We start from the raw sequence: 23,442 nt of genomic DNA on the forward strand, positions 1-23,442 counted from the left end.
GATGTTTAAAAAAAAAGAAATAAAAAGATGGAATATATTCTATAGGCCATAAGGACCTTGGGCACAAATTAAGCATTCTTAAAAATTGAGGCATAGACTGCTCAAATATGATACTCTGCTATAGGAGTAGATTGCTCCAACATATTTCCTTTACCTCACAGAGTCATAGCACAGCTTGGTCACAAAGGAGAAAACTGTCAGCAAACTTGCATAATACTGCAATTTCTCTTCCTCCAAAATACATTCTGCATTATGTTTAAATGTTTAAAAAAAAAAAAACTTAATCAGGTATACAGAGTGAATTAAGAGAAACTTTTCATCCTAAAATCAATTTAGTAAATTTGAAAAAAAAAAGGAGGAATAAACTATGGGTACCTAAGGAGCTGCATGCTGGCTCACTCTTTTTCCTCAAATCAACATATTTAACATAATTCTGGGGCAGCCTGGGTGCCTCAGTGGTTTAGCACCTGCCTTTGGCCCAGGGCGTGATCCTGGAGATGCGGGATCGAGTCCAACATCAGGCTCCCGGCATGGAGCCTGCTTCTCCCTCTGCCTGTGTCTCTGCCTCTCTCTCTCTCTCTCTCTGTGTGCCTCTCATGAATAAATAAATAAAATCTTAAAAAAAACATAATTCTGTATTTTGAATTAGCATTAATGTATTTTTAAAACCAAGGGTATGGTTTAAAATGTCTTTAACACAAATTGCTACAAAGACTTTTTTACTAAGAATTATTTCAGAGCCAAAGAAAATAACCCCCACTGTGAAAAAGGGGTTTTAGTCACTGTTGCTATTCATTATTTTTTTCACTTAATACTCACCAACCACTTAAGTTTTTCTCATGTTTTATAAAAAAATGTATAAAGTATATTTCATTTGACAAAAATCCCTATATGTCCCAAGTACATTTCCCTCCATTCCAAGATTCTAGATAACCTAGAAGCATCCAGCAACTTGGCCAGAAAACTTCTGTACCATCCAGTCCTTACTTATTACTAATCCAGAGAAACATTGTGAGATCTGGCTCACTCTTGAATGTTAAGGTCCATCTTGCATTAATTAGAATGGATTTCACTGCAAGCATCACAACAAAAGAAATGTATCCCTGAGATTTGGATCATTCCACCACAATGAAATGTTTGAACTTTATAAATCATCTTCATGCTTTATTTTTATTCTAATCTCAACCTGGAAAATTCATATTCCTTAAAAATGATTATCTACTGATGGCCAGTGGTATGCTCATTAACAACAGCTCTATAGAAAAGAAGGAGGGGCACCTAGTGGTTGAGCATCTGCCTTCGGCTCGGGTCATGATCCTGGGGTCCTGGGATTAAGTTCTGTATCAGGCTCCCAGCAAGGAGCCTACTTCTCCCTCTGCCTATGTTTCTGCCTCTCTCTGTGTGTGTCTCTTGTGAATATGTAAAAAGAAAAGAAAAAAAGAAAAAAGAAAAGAAGAAGAGAAAGAAAAGAAAAAAAGAAAAGAAAAAAGAAAAGAAGAAAAGAAAAAAGAAAAAAAGAAAAGAAAAGAAAGAAAAGAAAAGAAAAGAAAAAAGAAAAGAAAGAAAAGAAAAGAAAGAAAAGAAAAAAGAAAAGAAAAGAAAAAAAGAAAAGAAAAGAAAAGAAAAGAAAAGAAAAGAAAAGAAAGAAAAGAAAAAAAAGAAAAGAAGGAGGAGGAGAGGAGGAGACAACGGCTCTAATTTGTAGCCTGGCCAAATACCATAGTGTAAATACTCCCACCATGGCCGATTTCCACCTGCCAGTGTGACATTGACAAATGCAGAGTTGCAAATAGATGAATGGTATTACCATTATACAGATACAATTGACATGGATAAACTCCAGAGCATATATACTAGTGAAACGAACTAAATTATTTAAGAAGTGATGACTTGAGCATTTATCACTTTTGTTTTTAACACAATTTATTAAAGTTTATTTAATGTGATTCTTTAATAATGGCCTTTTAACAACCATTTCACTAAATTCCTGAAAACTGTTGGAGCAGCCAGGAAGGGCAGACACCAGCACACCTCTGGTATTTTGATAACCTCTTTCCTTGGGTCTGGTTTTATGTTCTTTTTTCTAATCTCTTAGGTAGAAAAAATCACTTTTGGCCTTTTTATTATCTTTTTGTTGTTGTTGTTGTTTATCAAGATCACTAAGGAATTTAACCAAGAAAACAGTTTTGGGTGTACACGGAGATTTTTAAACATTAGTTTTCCCTGTTCACTTACTTTGTAAATAGTCTGTTGTTTGTATCATTGACCAAATGCTACTTAGGAACATTTGTGGGTTTTGTTTTTATTTTTGTTTTTGGTTTTGTTTTATCCATCAGGTTAGAATGTTTTCTTTAAACTTATTAATGTCTAGTTTTACTGCAGTGTGTTTTGAGAATGTGGCCTCTATAGTTTCCAAGGCATACACCTCAGCCATATGTTCTAGACCATTGCAATAAAGCAAATATAATAAAATGAGTCAAAAGAATGGCTTTCCAGTGCATGTAAAAGTTATATTTACATCATACTGTAGTCTATTAAGTGTATTATAGTATTATGTCTAAAAAAACAATGCACGTACCTTAATTTAAAAATGCTTTATTACTAAAAAAAAAAAAATGCCAACCATTATCTGAGCTTTGAGCAAGTCATACTCTTTTTTGTTGGTGGAGGGTCTTGCCTTAATGTTGATGGCTGATCAGGGTGGTGGTTGCTGAAGGCGGGGGTGGCTGTGGCATTTTCTGAAAATAAGACGACAATGAAGTTTGCTGCATCAACAGACTCTACCTTTCACAAATGATTTCTCTGTAGCATGCAGTGCTGTTTGATCCCCTTTGACTCACAGTAGAACTTTCAAAATTGGAGTCAGTCCTTTCAAATCCTGCTGCTTCTTTATCAACTAAGTGTGTGTAATATTCTAAATCTTTTGTTGTCATGTCAACAATCTTTACAGCATCTTCACCAGGAGTAGATCATATCTCAAGAAATCACTTTCTGTGCTCATCCGTAAGAAGCAACTCTTCATCCACTCAAGTTTGATCATGAGATTGCAGCCACTCACATCTTCAGGTTTCACTTCTAATTTTAGTTCTCTTGCTGTTCCACCTGTCTATAGTTACTTTCTCCACTCGAGTCTTACACCTCTTAAAGTCATCCACGAGGGTGGGAAGCAACTTCTTCCAAACTCTTAATGTTGGTATTTTGACCTCTTCCCATGAATCATGAATGTCCTTACTGGTATGTAACACGATGAATCCTTTCCAGAAGGTTTTCAATTTATTTTGCCCAGATCCATCAGAGAAATCAGTATCTATGTCAGGCATATATATCCTTATGAAATGTATTTCTCATATAATACGAATTAAAGGTCAAAATGACTCCTTGATCCATGGGCTGCAAAATGAATGTTTTGTTAGCAGGCATGAAAACGTTAATCTCACCATATATCTCCATCAGAGTTTCTGGATGATCAGGTACATTGCCAATGAACAGTATAATTTCCAAAGGAATCTTTTTTTTTTTTCTTGAGCAGCAGCTCTCAACACTGAGCTTAAAATATTCAGTAAACCATGTTGTAAACAGATGTGCTGTCATCCAGGCTTTGTAGTTCCATTTATAGACCACAGGCAAAGTAGATTTAGCATAATTATTAAAGGACTTAGGATTTTCAGAATGGTAAGTGAGCAGTGGTTTCCACTCAAAGCCAGCTACATTAGCCCCTGATAAGAGAGTCAGCCTGTCCTTCAAAGCTTTGAAGCCAGTCACTGACTTTTCCTCTTGAGCTATGAATGTCCTAGGTGGCATCTTCTTCCAATAGAAGGCTGTTTCATCTATATTGAAATCTGTTATTTAGCATAGCCACTTTCATTAATTATCTTAGCTAGATCTTCTGGATAATTCACTGCAGCTTCTACATCAGAATTTGCTGCTTCACCTTGCATTTTTGTGTTATGGAGATGCCTTCTTTCCTTAAACCTCATGAACCAGCCTCTGCTAGCATCAGACTTCTCTTCTGCAACGTCCCCACCTCTCTCAGCCTTCATAGAACTGAAGAGAGTTAGGACCTTGCTTTGGATCAGGCTTTGGCTGAGGGGAGTGTGGTGGCTGTTTGATCTGTCCAGACCACTCACACTTTCTTCGTATCACCAATAAGGCTGTTTCCCTTTCTTATCATTCATATGTTCACTAAAGTAGCATTTTTATTTTATTTTATTTTATTTTATTTTACTTTATTTTATTTATTTTATTTTATTTTTTAAAAGATTTTGTTTATTTATTCATGAGAGACACACAGAGAGAGAGAGAGGCAGAGACACAGGCAAAGGGAGAAGCAGGCTCCATGCAGGGAACCCGATGCAGGACCCAATCCCGGATCTCCAGGATCATGCCCTGGACTGAAGGCAGCGCTAAACCACTGAGCTACCTGGGCTGCCCTAAAGTAGCATTTTTAATTTCTTCCAAGAGCTTTTTCTTTGTATTCACAACTTGGCTAGTTGACTGGCTCAAGAGGCCTAGCTTTTGGCCTGTCTCAGTTTTTGACATGCCTTCCTCACCAAGCTTAATAATGTCTAGCTTTTGATTTAAAATGAGAGACATGAGACCCTTCCTTTTCACCTGAACACTTAGAAGCCATTGTAGGGTTATTCCCTGGCCTAATTTCAATATTGTTTGTCTCAGGGAGTAGAAAGGCCCAAGTGGAGGGGGAGATATGGGGGGATGGCCAGACGGTGAAACAGAACACCCACAGTATTTATCAGTTAAGTTGAACGTCTTAAATGAGTGTCGTTTACAGCACCCCAAAACAATTACAATGGTAACATCAAATATCACTAATCACAGATCACCATAACCAATATAATAATAATGAAAAGATTTGAAATAGTGCAAGCATTACCAAAACATGACAAAGAGACGTGAAGTGAGCAAATGCTGTCAGAAAAATGGCCCCAACAGACTTGCTCAATGCAGGGCTGCCACAAACCTTCAAGTTGTAAAAAACACAATATTTATAAGGCACAATAAGAGAAGTGCAGTAAAGCAAGATATGCTAATACTTTTAAAGTCCATTAAGATTTTATTATTATGAAATACTTTTGTTAGTAATACTAATTAATGGAATATAACCCAGAGACATATTCTCTTTAATCCCCTCGAGAAGTTGTAATAGTGTCCTAGCTCAGAGTACATATACAATAAACCTGAGGCAAAGTCTGTATGCATGCTTTGTTGGTGGCTACCATCCCAGGGCAGCAAGAGTGTGGACCGAGTAATAGGGAAGGAAGGAAAGTTATCAAGACAGTTATGCAGTCACACAGGATACCCCCAGGTAGAGGATGTGGAAACAGTGCACCTCAAAATAGTCCAATGGGGAGAAAGAAGACAAAGTGACTGGATCTTTCTATCTTCTAATCATCCAAGTTCACCCCAGTAGGCATTAAAATTCTGTGGTAGGGGCTCCTAGGTAGTTCAGTGGTTGAGCATCTGCCTTTGGCTCAAGTCATGATCCCAGGGTCCTGGGATTGAGTCCTGCATCAGGCTCTCTGTAGGGAGCCTGCTTCTCCTTCTGCCGATGTCTGTCTTTGCCTCTCTCTTTGTGTCTCTCATAGATAAATAAATAAAATCTAAAAATAACTAAAAATGAAAATTAAAAAATAAAACTCTATGGTAGAGTTTGCAAAAATGGCCACACTAATTCCTACCATTCCTGTATACATACCCCTTTGTAATGTGACTTTGTAGCAACTGCTACCAAGAAGACAGGTCTATTTCTCCACCCCCTGAATCTAGTCTTGGCCATATGACTTTCTTTGGCCAACGGGGACGTTAGCAAATATGATACCGAACAGAGACTTGAAAAGCGCCTGTGCCTTGGGGCATGCCCTCTCTTGCTGCTAGGAACCTCGGCCAGCGTGTACATGACCCCAGGCTAATCCTGCTGCCACAGACGGAAGCCACGTACAATTGTCCCATCTAACACTGAGCCAACTGCCAGACATGTGGGTGAGGCCCCGCAGACCAACCAGCTGCCTATAGTTCCATTCTATACTATCCAGCCAGAGGAGCTAGTGTAGCCCAGAACGGCACAGCCACCCTCAGAATTGTGAGAAAAAAAGGATTTGTTGTTTAAAGACATCACACTTTGGGGTGCATAGCAAAGCCAACTGATGGACTCTTCCACAGTAGAGATTGGGTTATCTGGCCCTTTGGGCAGCTGCTGGGGAAACAAGATCCTATGATCCATGTTCCAGTGTTTCCTTGGAGTCCAGAGTGGCAGGAGGAGCTGTGACTTCTGGGGCCCCAATCTAACATCACTGAAACCATGACAGTCCCCCCATAATAAGTGTGACAGGTGCCATGCTGAAGCAGCACCACAGGGCAGCAGAGGCAGCCAATGGTACAAGGAGATGAGATGATGACTGGCATTTCTGTCAAGCAAGGACCAATGTCAAAATTTGGAGGTAAGGCCAAGCAACATGGGGAAGTGCATAAGCTGTACAGAGAGATCCTTTTATCTTGTGTGAGTTAAGACTCTTCATTTTAAGTAAATGAAAACCAACTTGAATTAGCATAAGAGAAAAAGGTTTATTTATTAGGAGGATGTGGGAAGGCAGCGAGCCTTAGAAAGAGGTCAATGCTGGAAATGAAAATCTGGGGATTCTCACTCTATCACCCAGATGTCTCAGCATATTTACTTCACTCTTTTCTCTTTCTGCAAACCAGCTACCTTTCCTGCTTCCCCAGGACTCTGTGGGAGAGATTACATCCAGGGCCTCCTAAATTCAGATGTTACCATCCCAGGCCCACAACTATGACAAATTTCCAAAAGAAAGAAACCGATTAGCGCAGCTTCAGTCAGACGTATAACGCAGAGCATAGTCATGTAAGGCTTCCCAAGAATTGATCCCTGCAAGTGCGGGGACAGGACAATTTCCAGAGAACGGGGGTGAGAACTTAGAAAATTGAAAGATGTCTGCCACATTTGCCCAATTTTTTTAAAGATTTTATTTATTCATGAGAGACACAGAGAGAGGCAGAGACATAGGCAGAGGGACAAATAGGCTCCTTGAGGGGAGCCCAATGTGGGACTTGATCCCATGACCCTAGGATCATGACCTGAGCTGAAGGCAGACGCTCAACCACTGAGCCACCCAGGTGTCCCCACATTTGCCCAATTTAAAAGATGAGGAAACCAACCAAAATTCAGGTAGAATAAGAAACTCTCCCTAAGGCCACAGACTACCAGGGGTAATGTCATGACCTTAACTGAGATCTCATTTCAAACCTCAAACGTTTCCAAATCTAACAGAATGATCCCACGAGACTCTACCAAAAAGTATCTAAGATAAGTGTATTTTCTATAATTAGCATGTTTAATTCTATAACAAGGAAAAAACCAAACTTCTATATTAAGCCAAGATACATCAAGAAAAATCACTTCTTTGTTTTAAAGCTGACCATCTTTAACGCATCAAATTTAACCTCTTCTTTTAGACTGTCATTATCTTCTGTAGTGTAGCCCCACTGCCCCCACAACCCCCCATTTCTCCAGGGCTCCACAGGAACTCCTCAAGGTGACATAGGACTGCTTTTCTACTGCTCTGAATGCACCACAGTCATTGCAACATCTGTGTGTTTAGGGGTGTGTGGTCCCAGAGACTCTCTCTGCTCTCTCCCTTACCAGTTGAACTCTTTCTCCCTTCAAAGTCCGCTCTGAGTCCAGCCTCCTCTGTGAACCTCTTTCGACAACTCAAACCTTGCTGCCCTTCCACTTTTCTGAACCCCCAGAGTCAGCTTATTCAATAAAAAAAATTTCTATTTGTGTTCTTAAAATTTCTTTATTTTTTATTTTAGAGAGAGGGAGAGAGTGCAAACAGGGCCAGGGGCAGACGGAGAGTGAGAATCCCAACCAAACTCCCTGCTGAGCATGGAGCGTGATGAAGGGTTCTATCCCAGGACCAGAGATCATGACCTGTGCTGAAATCAAGAGTCAGATGTTTAACCAACAGAGCCATCCAGGTGCCCCTAAAATTTCTTTTCCTATCTTATGCCCCCACTAGACTATTAGTTCCTTAGGTGGAAGATGTCATCTTGGTTTGCATCTCCGAGGGGTCACTGGAAGCTTCTGGCTCGAGTACAAGATTTGCATGAGAGGGTATGAATTTTCCAACCACCACTCTGAGGTGCCTCATGACTAACCAGTGACTCCTACTGTGGGCACTTAATTACTCCAGCGTGGAATCTACAGCCTGCTTGACATGTTGGTTTCTTTTCTTTGCTATTTCTCCTAGAAATTTCAGTAACTCTATGCCCTGAGCATATGTTTTGATCTGTGTAGATGAGATCTGACTCCAGCTTCATTTAAGTATAGACTGCACATAACTTTATTCATTGCTTCCCCTCCCTTTATACACAGATCTCTCATTTATGCCATTTCCAGTATTACATGCTAGTATAAGAACTCAGGTCTTTATCGTCATGATACAGCATTAAGAACAATGCTGAACAAATCTGGAATGCAGAGCTTGTAAGAATCTGTAATATGTTGAATTTGCTCTTGGAATCATTATTTTGATTAAGTTCTATATATTTACACTTTTGAAAGTCAAATAGTTCAACACAGTTTAAAATGAAAAAAAAAAAAAAAGTCCCCTGACACAACCTCCCTCCTCCCCAGAGATAGTTGATTTCTGTCCTTTAATCTGTATTCTGGCATATGTCTCTGTATTTAAAAATAATGTGCTTACATTATTATGTGCATTATTAATATAAATGTAATTTATGCTCATATAAATATATAATGTGGTTATATTTAGTACAAATATTTTTAAACTTCTTGGTTTTTACTTTTAGGTAGTATATTTTGATTTTCTATTATGGAAGGTAAGATTTTAACTCTCCCCCCCCCACACACACATATATACTCTTCCCTGTACCTTCCCAATCATAGATTTCATTTTTATCCAAGGTGTACATTTTATGATTATGCAATTATGTTTCACAGCTAAGCATAAACATTTTATATTTGGGTTATTATTTCCTTTTCTGGTACAACTCTTTTGTTCTCCTTAAAAGTAATCATTGTCTTCTTGTATTTGCTTTGTTTTCTATGTTCTTATCACAGACCTATCCTCAAACTATTCAACAGCAGTGTGAGTCCCCCAAGACATTCACACAGTCCTCAAGGCAGCCTTCCCTCCCAAAGCCCCAAGCCCTCTGGCTCTAGCTTCTCTACAAACCTACTGTCCAGACGTCAACTTGGAGGTTCCTTCAACCGCCATTATGGGGCTTCCTTCTATCTCATCTGAGACGGATGCCTGTCTCCTAGATCCCATGTCTTAATTTTCCTTGGTTTACACCCTCATGTAGGTAGGACTCATGTCAGGAGGTTTCTGAATCTTTTTTTTTTTTTTTTTTTTTTTTTTTATGATACTCATACACAGAGAGAGAGAGGCAGAGACACAGGCAGAGGGAGAAGCAGGCTCCATGCATCGGGAGCCCGACGTGGGATTCGATCCCGGGTCTCCAGGATCGCGCCCTGGGCCAAAGGCAGGCGCCAAACTGCTGCGCCACCCAGGGATCCCTGTCAGGAGGTTTCTGAGAAAGGCCAAGGGGGTGGTACATTTTTCAAGACTTCAGTGTCTGAAAATATGTAAAATATGTTTATTCTACCCTCATTCTTCATAGTTTGGCTGCTATAGTAAATATTGTCTATTTTCAGTGCTACTAAAGATCTTTTGGTCACCTTTCCCTTGGTAAATTTCTCACATCTTGAGTCTCACTTTTCCAAGGTAAAACCTAGAATGTGCTCTTTGGCTGCTGGGGTTGGAGAAGGAGCTATTAACCTACACTCTAACAATAACACATACCTGTGTAATGTCAGTTCAGAAGTAAGCAAAAAAAAAAAAGTAAGCAACACGAGAGACGAGAGAGTGGCTGTTTACTTTTTTTTTTCTCTTTTCTTTTTCCTTTTTTTTTTTCTTTTTTGGCAAATTGTGAAAACAGAGACATGAGGCATGTACTCTGTAGGGGAGGAATGACTTAATAGCAGAGCTTACTCATCATTGCTGCCAGCTGTGGTATCTGGACCAGGTGTGATGGTGGTGATATTTTTCTCAGTCGCAGCCCCCACAGTAGTCATTAGGTGTGGATCCTGGCAGCATGGCATGTAAGCCTGCATTCTCTCCCATTTACAAACAATGTAAAGCCAATAAATGTATCTGTTTAAACTAACAATATAGATTCTGCTGTTCTTACACGATTAAGAATATTGATATGGTTGGGTATAGAATTGTAGCTTGGAAATAATTTTCCCTCAGAATTTACAAGCATTGTTCCATGGTCTCCTGGTTACAATGTTTCTTTTTTTAAGATTTTATTTATTTATTCATGAGAGACAGACAGACAGAGAGAGAGAGAGAGAAAGAGAGAGAGGCAGAGGGAGAAGCAGGCTCCATGCAGGGAGCCTGACATGGGACTCGATCTCGGGTCTCCAGGATCAGGCCCTGGACTGAAAGGTGGTGCTAAACTGCTGAGCCACTTGGGCTGCCCCTACAATGTTTCTATTGAGAAGTCTGATACCATTCTTGTTCTGAAGGTTCTGGATATGACTTATTTTTCATCTCTGAAGGCATTAAGGCTATTTTTAAAATCCCTAATACTTTGTGAAATATCTATTCAAAATGACACGGTGGGGGTTGCACTCATTCGGTGGCCACACACAGTTGTACATATTGTGCACTGCACCACTCTGGGGAGACTATTCCCATCTTAATCCATAGACACCACCTATATGGCTGTCCGTGATGAACTGTGGACATCCTGTGGACCTTACAGTCAAGCAACTGCTATTCTTGAATTCTAAGAGTTCACTTGTGTAATCTTTCTTTTCCACCATTGTCTTCATTCTATCTCTGGAATACCTATTAGTCAAATATTGGACTTCACAGATTAGTCTCTTCATTTTCTTATTTGGTCTCTATTTTTCATTCCATGTCTCCTTATTCCACTCTGAGAGATTTCCTCCACTTTATCTTCCAAACTTCTACTGAATATTTAACTTCAGCTATGCTATTTTTAATTTACAAGAGTTCTTTTTAAAAATAGCAGCTCTCTGTTCTCCAGATCCAAGATCTTGTCTTATTTCTCAGAAGATATCAATTAGCAATTTATTCACTTTTTTTCTCCTTTTAGATTTGCTTTTATTCACTGCATCCTGTTTCCTTTCTCTGTCCTTCTTGCTATTTCTTTTTCGAGTATTGGCATCTTGTTTTTATTTTAGAGACGATATTAAATGCCTGGTGGTCAGTGGCACTGACATTTCCAGGAGAAAGTTTGCTTAGAATGTGTGTGCAGGGTGGCTTCCAGTGGTGGCTTCCCTCTAAATGACCTGGCACGCCCATTTTCCTGAGGATCCCAACGGAGAGTCTCTGAAGGTCTCTTCTCTGGTCTAGCCTATTCTCCCAGAAAGAAATCTGCCTCAGGTTGGGTGTGGCAGGTGAGGTGGCAGGTGGGGAGAGGCGTATGCCTTGACAGCCACGACTCTCAGATCTGAGGGCAGGCCAGGACCACACTGTGTCTCCACATCCTCTGGTTTTAGCCCCACCTGGGCTGTCACCAGCAGAGGTAATGAGTACCTCCAGCCTTTGCTCTCTGGGATTCTGCAGAGCAGGGCTGCTTCTGGACTTTCCCCCCTGAGTCTGGTAAGGCTTTTGGCTCTCCAATCTGCTAAATTATTTACCGCCCCTCTTTCCAATGTCTACATTTTGTTTTATCATCATCATCATCTCCTTTCCCAGGTTCTTTGTCCTTGTGGGTTTATGATTTTCCCCCCATCATTTTTCAGGAAGTATTTTGAGAGGAAAAGGTGGAAAATATGTTGAAAATGCCATTTAAAAAAATCTGATATTCCCTCTATACTTTGAAAAACTTACGTAAGGCCAAATGGTTGCCAGGGACCCACCTCTCCTCTTCCTCACTTATAGGTAACAACGTATTACCTACTGCATGGCATCATCCTGAGGAGTAAATGAGAAAAGCAGGTCAAGCACTGAATTTAACTATTATAGTTGTGGAAACAACAGGGACCAAGCAATGCCCAGCAAACAGCATGCACAAAGCCCAGAAGAAAGGAAAAGTTCTTCCCTGAGGTCCTGGGACCAGCAGCATCAGCATCACCTGGAAATATGTTGGAAATTCAAATGCTCAGTCCTCACCTCCAGACAGACAAAAACAGAAACTCTGGAGGTGTTTCTGAAACCACTGCAGTCTGGGACCCACTGATATGAAGACAAGGAAATGGGCTTCCTTTCACTGGAGGTGCTATCTGGGGACCACTTGCAGTCACTGGATATGCCTCATGCCAGGAAGAATGAGGCTGGCATTTAAATAAAAGCAGAGGTTTGTGAGATGAAAGCCAGAGAAGAGACAAACATGAACATGGAAGACCTCATTCCAAGCCCCAAGGACCTGGTCTTGCAGCCATGTCTTCAGCTCTGTGAGCTATGCCAGGATCCTGCTCAGCAACATAGGTCAATAGGGCCCCCTCCCTTTGTTTGTTTTTCTGGAGCCAGTTTGAATCAAGTTTCTGGCATCTGCAATCCAAAGAATCTGGACTCATATCAGAATGAGGGAAGCCTGGGTGGCTCAGTGGTTGAGGGTCTGCCCTCCACTCAGGGCATGATCCCGGGGTCCTGGGCTTGAGTCCTGCATCGGACTCCCTGCAGGGAGCCTGTTTCTCCCTCTGCTTGTGTCTCTGCTGCTCTCTGTGTGTCTCTCATAAATAAATCAATAAAACCTTAAAAAAAAAAAGAAGAAGAAGAAGAAGAAGGAGAAGAAGAAGAAGAAGAAGAAGAAGAAGAAGAAGAAGAAGAAGAAGAAGAAGAAGAAGAAGAAGAAGAAACCTGACCATCCCAGAATGAACCTGACCATCTACAGTGTCATGAGTTGTGGGAAAGGGCAGCTCTCAAAGCCAGGCTAGCAAGTAGAGCCTGCCAATGGGCTCTTGCCCCAACAGGTTTTACAACACTCTGAATTTCATGTTTCCTCTGCTTACATATTGTGGACAAATATGGACATATTTACACACGCAAGAATCAAATTGAATCAATTTACCTCATCTTGGTATTTCAAGATTTGGTGAGCACATCCATATTCATCCTGTTTATAACATTCATGATTTTATGAATTTTCATCACACTCCTTATTCTTCCTCTCATCTCACTTCATCTTCCTAAACTTCACAGAGCACTTGCTCAGTCATGGAGTGAGACTCCTAAGATCTGCCTGTAGTTCAAGGGTCCCCAAACCTTGGGAGCTGAGCATCAAAACCACCCTGGGAATTTGTTTTTTTTGTTTGTTTGTTTTTTAAGATTTTACACTTTTATTCATGAGAGACACAGAGAGGAGGCATAGACACAAGCAGAGGGAGAAGCAGGCTTCCTGTAGTCCCGATGTGGGACTCGATCTCAGGACCCCAGAATCACACACTGAGCCAAAGGCAGATGTTCAACCACTGGCCCACTCAGGTGCCCTACCTGGAAGATCTCTAAATCTATAATCCCCATGCCCCACTCCAGCCCTACTACATCTCTCTGAGCTCTATTCTGCATGCACACACACACACACACACACACACACACAAATACAATAAAGGTATATATATACACATACATATGCATATATATATTTATTACAATATTTCTATGTGTGTATTTTTATATGTAGGTATATGTATTGTAATATAGATAGATAGATAGATAGATAGATAGATAGATAGATACACATCCATCTCCTGGTGAAACTAATGATCCTCATCTATGTGGCTTTGCATCGTCCTGAAAATTATGTTTTCTTAATACCGAGAATTTGTTTGCTTAAACAGTGAAATTTGAAGCATGAATATTTCTTTTTTCTGAGAGTTACAAAATTAAACGCAGCTATTTTTTCATCGAGAATGATTATAAATGAGGCTGTCCTCAACTCTGCAAAGTACCCACAAAAAAGGTCATGTAGACAACATGATCTAACATGCAAAGAGCAAATACCTATCATGTGGGTTGCCACTTCCTTCTGCTCTCATGAACTGTGGACTCTCCCCTACCAAGCCTGAGCATGGCTTTTTCTCAACAGAGGGCTCTTGGTAGCCACTACCAGTCCATTGGGGAAAACACATATGCTGTCACTTAAAATTTTCTGGTTTAAGGTAAAGAGCCCTGGGTCCTAGTCCCAACATTGTCACTATCTATGAAAAACAACTTCTCTCTTTTGATTTCATCTTTTTTAGAACAAAGATTATCTTTTTTCCTCCTGTACAAAAGGTGGTGAGGATGAAATGAGGTTTGCAAATCTAAACAATTCACAGTCTTGCCCCCCAATATAAGATTAAATTTATTAGGTGAGACATTATACTAAAGATGAGGCAAGTAAAAGCAGAATGTTGTATCAAAAGAAAGAATCCCACCGTTCTTAAGCACATGTACCAAGATGATCAAAATTTCACTTAATATTCTCTAGTCCAAAAAAATGCATACATTTCAAACATAGTTTTGATACTTTTAGGCAAATGGAAGCTATCAACATCAACAAGTATTGACCAATGGAAAATACAAACACCACATATGTGGATCTATACAATAATCACTGTTTTCAAAAGCACTTTTCAAGTTTTGAAATAGAATTTTGATACTAAATATGCCAATGCAAAAATATTAAAAGAACATATTTGCATGAATAAAGAAGAAGCAAAACCCTGTTAATAAATAATAATGAAGCACATCACCAGTCAGCAATCAATACTAAAAAATCATTTCAATCAGAGTAAGCCTAAAATAGAAAATCAGGATCAAAACTGAAAGCAAAGCTGTAAGCCAGGTTCAATGCACATAATGAACCTGTCCTGTGATTCTAAAGGTAATAATTCCAGAAGTAGCTAACATTTAATGAGTGCTAGCTCTTTGCTTGAGATATGTACATTACACATCATTTCTAATGTAATCCTTACTCAACCTTCTGAAATAAATATATAACTGTTTCCATTACACAAATGACGCAGAGCTAAAGAGGTTAACTAACCCACCCAAAGTCATGCTTACAGTAAAGTGGTTCACCTTCAAATTGAACCCTAGCTAGTTTGACTCCAAAGACCTCCCATGAGCAAAATAATTCATGCAAGATACGATTATGATAGCCTCCAGTTTTTAAAGATCTATTACACACAGCCCGTGAGTTTACCTACTACTTACCACAGTACGTACTCTCGAGGCAGTCAATATTTGTTGAATGAATATTTACCTCATATTTCCAGGAAACATTTTCCTTTATTTTTCTTATCTATTTGGCATATTAGTGAGGCTTGCCCAGAACACCTTCTTAACTAGATAAATACAGGCATATTGACTAATGTATTGTTCCTGGGCTCTCTTTTCCTTAGGCATCATACAGACCACTACCCTTCTCTTGTGATAATATATTTCTGCGGCAGGATAAATAATTTGGCTATGGATATTTGTGTCAGTTATGGCTTTCTTTACATCAAATTTTTTTTAGAGAGGGAGGAGGGGCAGAGGGAGAGAGAGAATCTTAAGCAGACTCCACACCCAGCATGGAGCCCCATGCAGGGCTCGATCTCACAACCCTGAGATCATGACCTGAGCTGAAATCAAGAGCTGCACACTTAACTGAGTGAGCTACCCAGGTGCCCCTACATCAATTACTTTTTAGTAACCCCCACGAAGGCTCTGCTTGTTATGCAGCTGCCTAGACTCAACTGGGAGGGTCCCCTTCTCAACAAGAGTTTTAGTGACCATCTCTCAGAGTGGGTTATGCTTACAGTTGGCCACTCTGACCCATTTTTGAGGGTTCTTATTAATCTTAAGAAGGTGAATAAGAGTTATAGGAGTTATACAGAAGGCAAGTCTCATATTTTTTATTTATTTTTTTAAAATTTTTATTTATTTATGATAGTCACAGAGAGAGAGAGAGAGGCAGAGACACAGGCAGAGGGAGAAGCAGGCTCCACGCACCGGGAGCCTGATGTGGGATTCGATCCCGGGTCTCCAGGGTCGCGCCCTGGGCCAAAGGCAGGCGCCAAACCGCTGCGCCACCCAGGGATCCCAAGTCTCATATTTTTTAAAAAAAGATTTTATTCATTTGAGAGAGGGAGAGAGAAAGAATAAACATGAGCAGGGGAAGGAGCAGAAGAAGCAGCAGACTCCCTGCTGAGCAGGGAGCCCGACATGGGGTCCATCCCAGGACCCCGAGGTCACCACCTGAGCGAAAGTCAGACACTTAACAGCGAGCCACCCAGGTCCCCCTGGTAAGGCTCATCTTTATTTATTTATTTTTTTTAATTTTTATTTATTTACTTATGATAGTCACAGAGAGAGAGAGAGAGAGGCAGAGACACAGGCAGAGGGAGAAGCAGGCTCCATGCACCGGGAGCCTGATATGGGATTCGATCCCGGGTCTCCAGGATCGCGCCCTGGGCCAAAGGCAGGCGCCAAACCGCTGCGCCACCCAGGGATCCCAAGGCTCATCTTTAAATACCCTTATATGAAGTCTCTAGACCACCAAGTACCTGCTAGTGGTATGGGGTTTTCCCCCTTTTTTATGGGATGAGGTGAGGTGTAGACATCTTCTTTTAAAAACTGAGTAAATTAGCAAAATCAGTATATTAGTAAAACTTACTAAAGACCAGCTTATTTTGGGATCCCTGGGTGGCTCAGCAGTTTAGCGCCTGCCTTTGGCCCAGGGTGTGATCCTGGAGACCCGGGATCGAATCCCACATCAGGCCCCGGCATGGAGCCTGCTTCTCCCTCTGCCTGTGTCTCTGCCTCTCTCTCTCTCTCTCTCTCTCTATGTCTATCATAAAAAAAAAAAAAAAAAAAAAAGACCGCCTTATTTTAAGTACATACAGCTCTTCTAAAAGAAAACCAAGCAGGACAATGTAAATAAAAAAAATTGGAACACAGAGAAAGGGAGAGAAGTAAAACCAGGAATATCTGAAAGAAGCAAGATCTATAAAAACGTAAGAGGAAGAAGTTTTATATTGTCCTTTCTGAAGAAAAACAGTGCTTGTGTTGAAGGCCAGATTTTCGAGATATTTCTGTATACTAAGAAACAATTAAGAATGGAAAGGAAATAGAAGAAAAGCAGCCTTCTCAAAACATGGAAGGCTTTGTGCATGTATGCGTGTAACCTGTGGCAAACACTTTTTTGAGGAGCTGATAAGAAACGCTAAATGGTGGCCACTGTGAATCCCACTTCTGTATCTCCGTAATGTGAAACAGGCGCAGGATATTTTATTCCCTTGATGCACAGATACTTCCATATTATCATTTTCCTCTCAGAGATATTTTCACCCTAAACCATTTCCTGACAAATAAAGATTTGGAAAAGATTGCTATTTTCCTGCCAAGATCCATTTACCCTTTTCTTGGGAACAGTCTGGTTGATATTCCCCAGTTAGATAAGGCCATCTGACAAAATTCGGGCCGACAGACGAGAGCAGAGGCGAAGTGTGCCCCCTCCGCTGTGTGCTCTGCGAGTGACGACGCAGACCTGGTGGTGGCCCAGCTTACACTCGCACAGGGGCAGTGTCCCAGGACATGTGTCTTCTACAGAGCGTGGCTGCCCTGCCAGCCTGGACTGCTCCCTTTGGAACAGTTAAGTGAAAGAGAGAAAAACTTCTGTTACAAGCTTAGCTTAACTATTAAAATCACACCGTCTATTCCTGTAGATTTCTGGTGCATTCTACACCAGTCTGGCCATCTCTCTGCATATTGCCACCATTCTGAGCAGTACTGCCTGCTGCCAGCAGCCACTATCAATAATGTGGGAAGGTAATGGAAAATCCGTCAGAGAAAACGACTGTATATTGAGAAGTTTAACATCCATCTTAAATCTCCCTTCTAATTCCGCCCTGGAATTCTGTAGAATAAGCAGCCACTGAGGTTTCCGTTTCAGGCATCTACTGTTTATTGAGATAGGAGCGCTGTTCAGATTTTAAGTAAAAATCTGTGAACTCCCCCTAGGCCTGGCAATTTTCAGCAAGATGACAAGGACAGTGGAGTGACAGCTAAGGATTTCCTCGTGGTGTTCTTCTACTTCTTCATTCCTATTACATCACCGTACAGGTCAAATTTCACTGTAAGAAACAAAAGGTGTGAATGTCTCCTGTTTGTCATTAGAACTGAAAGCTTTATTTGAGTTTATTTTACAAATTGGCTGCACAGGTGTTATGCGACCCATTGGGATAAATTTCCTTCACAATCACCTACTTTGCACACCACTCTTTTGTACCTTGATAAGCTACGGAATACAACCGCGTAGTCTACATTTGCCCAGTGTAGACATAATATACATTCATTAAAGGAGTTCAAAAGACAGTAGTCGTATTTGTACTAGACCTATCTCTGCGTACTGTAACTTGCAGTCTTCAGTGAAGAACTGATATTTGAATTACTTCATAATTAGCACATCTTTAGTGAACCAGAAAACTAAACACGAAAATCAAAGAGAGACAACCGGCAGGTACCCACTAAAAAGGATTACATATGGAAGAGAGGAGGCAAAGTATTAACCAGGCAATGACAAATCAACTGCAATTTTGAGGACTGAGAAGGTTAACCCCCAGGGGTCTTTTGTTTTCATATGGCACTGCATATGTGCAGAGGTCCCTTAATCAGACAAATTTGGCATTTCCAGGATACCACCACAGAATGCAAAAAAGAAGACAGAGATGAAAGCAAAAAAAAAGCTCTCTGGTTGACCAAAAACTAAAGTGTAAGTACATTACCCATAGCAGAGCATCCTATTCTCAAATTAGAAACCCATTTCCTATGATCTTGGAGTCAATTTTGACAAGCATGCTTGTTGGTGTCCTTTAATTCAACGTAGAAAATAATGATGAGCAGGAGGGAGGGGATAGGAAAATATTCAACACAAAGATAAAAGTCCTAGCACCCTGAGGTCTTTTAAAGTACAAAGGGACTGTCACACCTCAGCAATCTGCCAAGGCTTCGGGGCCATATACCCATGCCATCATGAAAGCCCTCAGTCATTAAGGGAAGATTAAAAACTATTCAGTTATCTTACCAAAGGCAAATAAGTGCACCACCGATTGCTCCTTAAAGAATTTTATCAAAAGCAGTTTTGTTTTAAATTTTACACATAAATAGACCGTTCCATTAGAAAATTCGTTTGTGAAAACCAGGCTAGATAGGATTTTATCTGATGACAGTGAACTCACTCACTCTCTCTCTCTCTCTCTCTGACCTCTACCCACAGAATAATTGTCACTGACCTAATTTACAGTAGGAGGAAATACACTGCTTCTCCCCCCACCCCACATAGATCTGTTTTGATCTGATGTGTGCTACTTGTCCAGCCCGCATTGACCAATGGCATAAGCCTGCAGCCCGTGCTGCTGAACACAACAATCCTAAAGCATGCTTGAAATCTGTCCAGCATTTCCTTCCCGACCAGGCTATAGAAAGAAAACACAGCAGAACTAGGAATTGCTGTAGACTGGACTTGGGATAGGTGAAACCCCTAAAGCAAGTCAGAGCAAGTCCCTCTCAGATAAGAGAACACTTTCACAATCATTTCAGGTTGATGGAGGTTCTGTTTTTAAATAATTTTTCTTAATTTAGCGCTCAAGATGTTTGGAAGATGACACAAAGATAGCATCAAATTCTACTTTTTGGGTTTCACAATCTATTTTTTCCACTTACGGACTTCAGTACTTCACTGTCTTTTTATGACACGACCTCTCTTTAAAATGCTCAGAATCACTTTGTTAGTGGTAATTCTCAGTTACTGTAGACTCCATTTTTATTTAATTTCACATCTACCAAATAAATATTTCCCAAAGCTCATAGTTTCCTTCAATTAATTCTTTCACTCAACAAATGTTTACTGAGCGTTTACTCTGCTAGTTACTAGGTTGGAACCAAGGGACTCCACAGAGAACATAGTATATAGTCCATGTCTATTCCATTTAGTACATTTAGGGAATAAAACTGAATTAAATGTCATCTAGTTTCTCGATGCCTCTTTGAGATGGTTATAGACACTCCAGGAATGTCAGAAATAGTAATAAGGTCTGGACTTAAGATTTCGTGTGACAAATAACTGCTAAGTGTGAACATGTAACACATTTGAAATACATACTTATATTGATCCAGTATGTTTACCTGCATATTAAATTATCAGATGTCCAAAGGCTTAAAACCTATTTTTAATCAGTAACGCTTTTCCTCCATATGAGCACACTGAATACCACGGTAAAATTTTAGAGTTCAACTTTCTCACCTTTTAGGGAAAGAGGGAAAATACATAAAATAAATTTTAATAAAGTAGTGAGAATTAGCTCAAGATCCTTTTTTTTTTTTAATACAAAAGTTAACAAGAAAACACCGCAGCATAATGATTATTTACCCAAGCTGAGGCTAACCAATTCTGATGTTAAAGAAATCCTAAGGCAGATACCTCCTCTCTATAGAATGTGGTATCTGAAGAAAGGCTTTGTGCCTATGAGAATTTTAGCATATAAAGCATATGGACTACAAGTTTAGGAAAACGTAATTAAAGAATCACATGTACATGTCCTTGTGACACTTATCAACAGGTTTACTGCTTAGTCCAATTAAATAAATGAAAATGAGTACATTTTCTTATCTTACAGAAATACAAGTGGAAAAATGAACAAAAGGTTCAGGGAATTAGGCTTTTGCCAAAATGTTGAAGTACTATGCCATTTAATTTTTTAAAAATCAAACAGTAATTTTAAAAATCACACTAATAGTGAATTGTATCGGTTTTTATTCATATACCACTTTAGTAAAATTTTCAAGTTGATAGTATGATTTTCACATTAATATACCAGAAACCACAGTTGGATTGACCTAGGGGCTTTATCCGCCTCCATCGTATTTTATGGAGAAGGGGGTAAACTCTAAAGAAACTTTAGCTCAAAGCCACCAAGAGTTTCCTTCATAGTCTGGAACCTCTTAGCTGCTATAAAGAGTTTCTGAAGGAATAGATTTTAATAAAATCTATTTGAGTCAACCACATTTCCACCTCTTCGACTACGCGTTTTCAGTGATCCAGGTCTGCTACTGCTAATACATAAAACTGGTACGGCAGTAGAGAATAAATATTGAGCCTGAGGGAGTGACCAACACTACACTTCTTCAGAAAACCAAGCCATAGAAAGAGAATGTGAAAGGCATAAACATTTCAGGCAAGACAACTAAGAAAACATGCTGCCAATGCAACAGGACCTGAGGATCCATTAAATTCTTTTAAACACATCACCCTTGAGGATGTAAATATCAAGGACTTGGGATTCTAATTCGAAAATGAAACAGAACCCAGAAAAATTTGTTTCTTTAAAACAGTAATGTGCTTACAGATGGCTTTTTAGGATATCATATCTAATTAGTCTACTCATTTGTGTAAGTTTTAAGTATGCCCAAATTTTTACATGTCTAAATTAAGGGGAGAAATGGGAAAGAAGTATGTTTAGACAGGTAATTAAAAAAAAAAAAAACTTCTTTCCCAACTTAATCAGTGAAGCAAACGTCTTCTTACCCAAAAAACCAGAGATGCATGATTAGTTAACATTGAAAAGAAATTCATTAGTTAGCATTTAAGGGAAGTTGTCCTGATAACCAATGGCATTCTTCCAAAAATGTGGTTAAGCAATGAGCTCAAGCTCCAATGCGTCTTTAACCATGAAATATAAACATATGACCTATCAGCTGTAAAGTAAAATATCCAAACTAGCTGTTTTTGTTCTGTAATAAACAAGATACCCAGATATGCATACAGGTGTACCTGTCTACTAAATACAGTAACACATCTTAAAATTAATAGATTCCCATGGTCTCAAGATGCCCAGACTGGACAAGAATTAGGACACTGTTTTGATTACTCTCTGAAACATTTAAATCTGTGCTGAGAGTAAGTGAAACACAAAACTATGATACTTAGACACTGTGCTGGTTAACACAATTCTTGTACTTCCCTGTTTATTAGCCAACAGGTACCTCTATAGTTTTAAGCAGGGATTATAATTAGAAATGGTAAAAGCAATGTCCTGAGTTACTCCATCTGTAGATCATATTTCATTAAGACTTATCCTTTGAAATTATAATGATTATCCTACCTTGTTCATGTGAGAACTTAAGAAATCTCCCTCATAATTCTGGGACATCTTTACACAAGAAAAAAAAAAAAAGAGTGTGTATGTAAGAGAGGCTCCTACAAGTGTCACTTTTTAATTGAAAAAGCATCTTAGCCAAAAAGACATTGTAAAAGTAAAAGTACGCATTTTATTCATTCATTCCATTGGCTGAGAATCGCTCTATTGTACAAATACAGTATTGTACAAAAAAATCACAAAATGTTACAAAATAAAAAAGTACAAACTGCAGCACTTAATAAATATGACTAGAAGTAGTTAAAGTGGAAATGAGATAGATTTTAGGTTGAGAACATTGTTTGACCCAGCAAACCATACAAGATCTGTTTACAGACATTTTTATTTGTACATAATACAGGGCAATCCTATTTTGCCTTTTGAGAGAATTTAAAAGGAATAAAATATTAAGACACTATTCTCCTGCTATAAAACAACTGCCAAAGTTGATTCAAGGCATTTAATGCTAGTAGTTTTTTAAAATCTCTTAGTTGAATCCAAGAAGCTATATAAAGCAGGAGGCTTATCTTGTCACAAAGTTAAAATGCTCTTATAACAAAATGACAAATATAAATAAGAACAATTCAGAGCACCAATCTACTCTAAACACCAACCAAAGTACAGAATAGTCATCACTCTGCCATCTGCAAATATCAGACTTCCATTCAAGTAAGAAGACCTGGTACTATTCCCCCTTACAGAAAACTCCTCCCTCCCTTAAATATTTCTCTTTTAAAGGCTGACCATTTCTAGAAAAATAATGATTTCCAAAACAACCAATCTGTTTTTCATTAAAATGGAATGGGTCAATCATCTGGTAACACAAATGCATTAATATCCACTTGAAATAATGATCTAAGAATCATAAAATTCAAATCGAACAACATAAAGTAACTACTGAATCACAAACTCTGTTCAAAGTAATAAACTTCATATAAAGCACTTTCTCTGGATTGATGCCGGAAAGCTGTCTGTCAAAACGGAACACGTCATAGATGAAGGTACACCCATTCTTAAAAACGTTGTGCAAAAATACATTTTTATAGAAAACAGATTACCAGGAATGAACAAATTTACACCGTGAGAAACTAGCTTGCAAATTGTAAGTAGCGCCAACTTTATACAGCAAATTATAAATAAGCAGTAGGATCACCCCAAGCCATCATGAAACATTATTTAGGTGCCCAGCAACCTTCAGCTCTGAGGAGAAAAACATTCAAAAAAATGATTAAGGCATTACACCT

At 39.4% G+C, this 23,442-nt stretch overlaps 1 protein-coding gene across 4 annotated transcripts in view; it reads right to left on the reverse strand.

Annotated features, from left to right (window-relative positions):
• Positions 1-23,442, reverse strand: part of OTUD1 (OTU deubiquitinase 1) — a 90,568-nt gene that overhangs the window by 65,391 nt on the left and 1,735 nt on the right. Inside the window, exons 2-4 of one of the 4 annotated variants that reach the window (XM_072825368.1) lie at positions 22,166-22,213; positions 20,190-20,307; positions 17,947-18,139 (exon numbers count right to left, since the gene is read on the reverse strand). The gene's annotated coding sequence lies outside the window, so the exon portion shown is untranslated. Of the gene's footprint in view, positions 1-11,927; positions 12,012-17,946; positions 18,140-20,189; positions 20,308-22,165; positions 22,214-23,442 lie in introns of those variants that run through there. The other 3 variants (XM_072825366.1, XM_072825369.1, XM_072825367.1) reach the window with 3 other exon arrangements.

Source organism: Canis lupus, chromosome 5 (genome assembly GCF_048164855.1).
Source record: "Canis lupus baileyi chromosome 5, mCanLup2.hap1, whole genome shotgun sequence".
In the NCBI taxonomy this organism is placed as follows: Eukaryota; Metazoa; Chordata; class Mammalia; order Carnivora; family Canidae; genus Canis; species Canis lupus.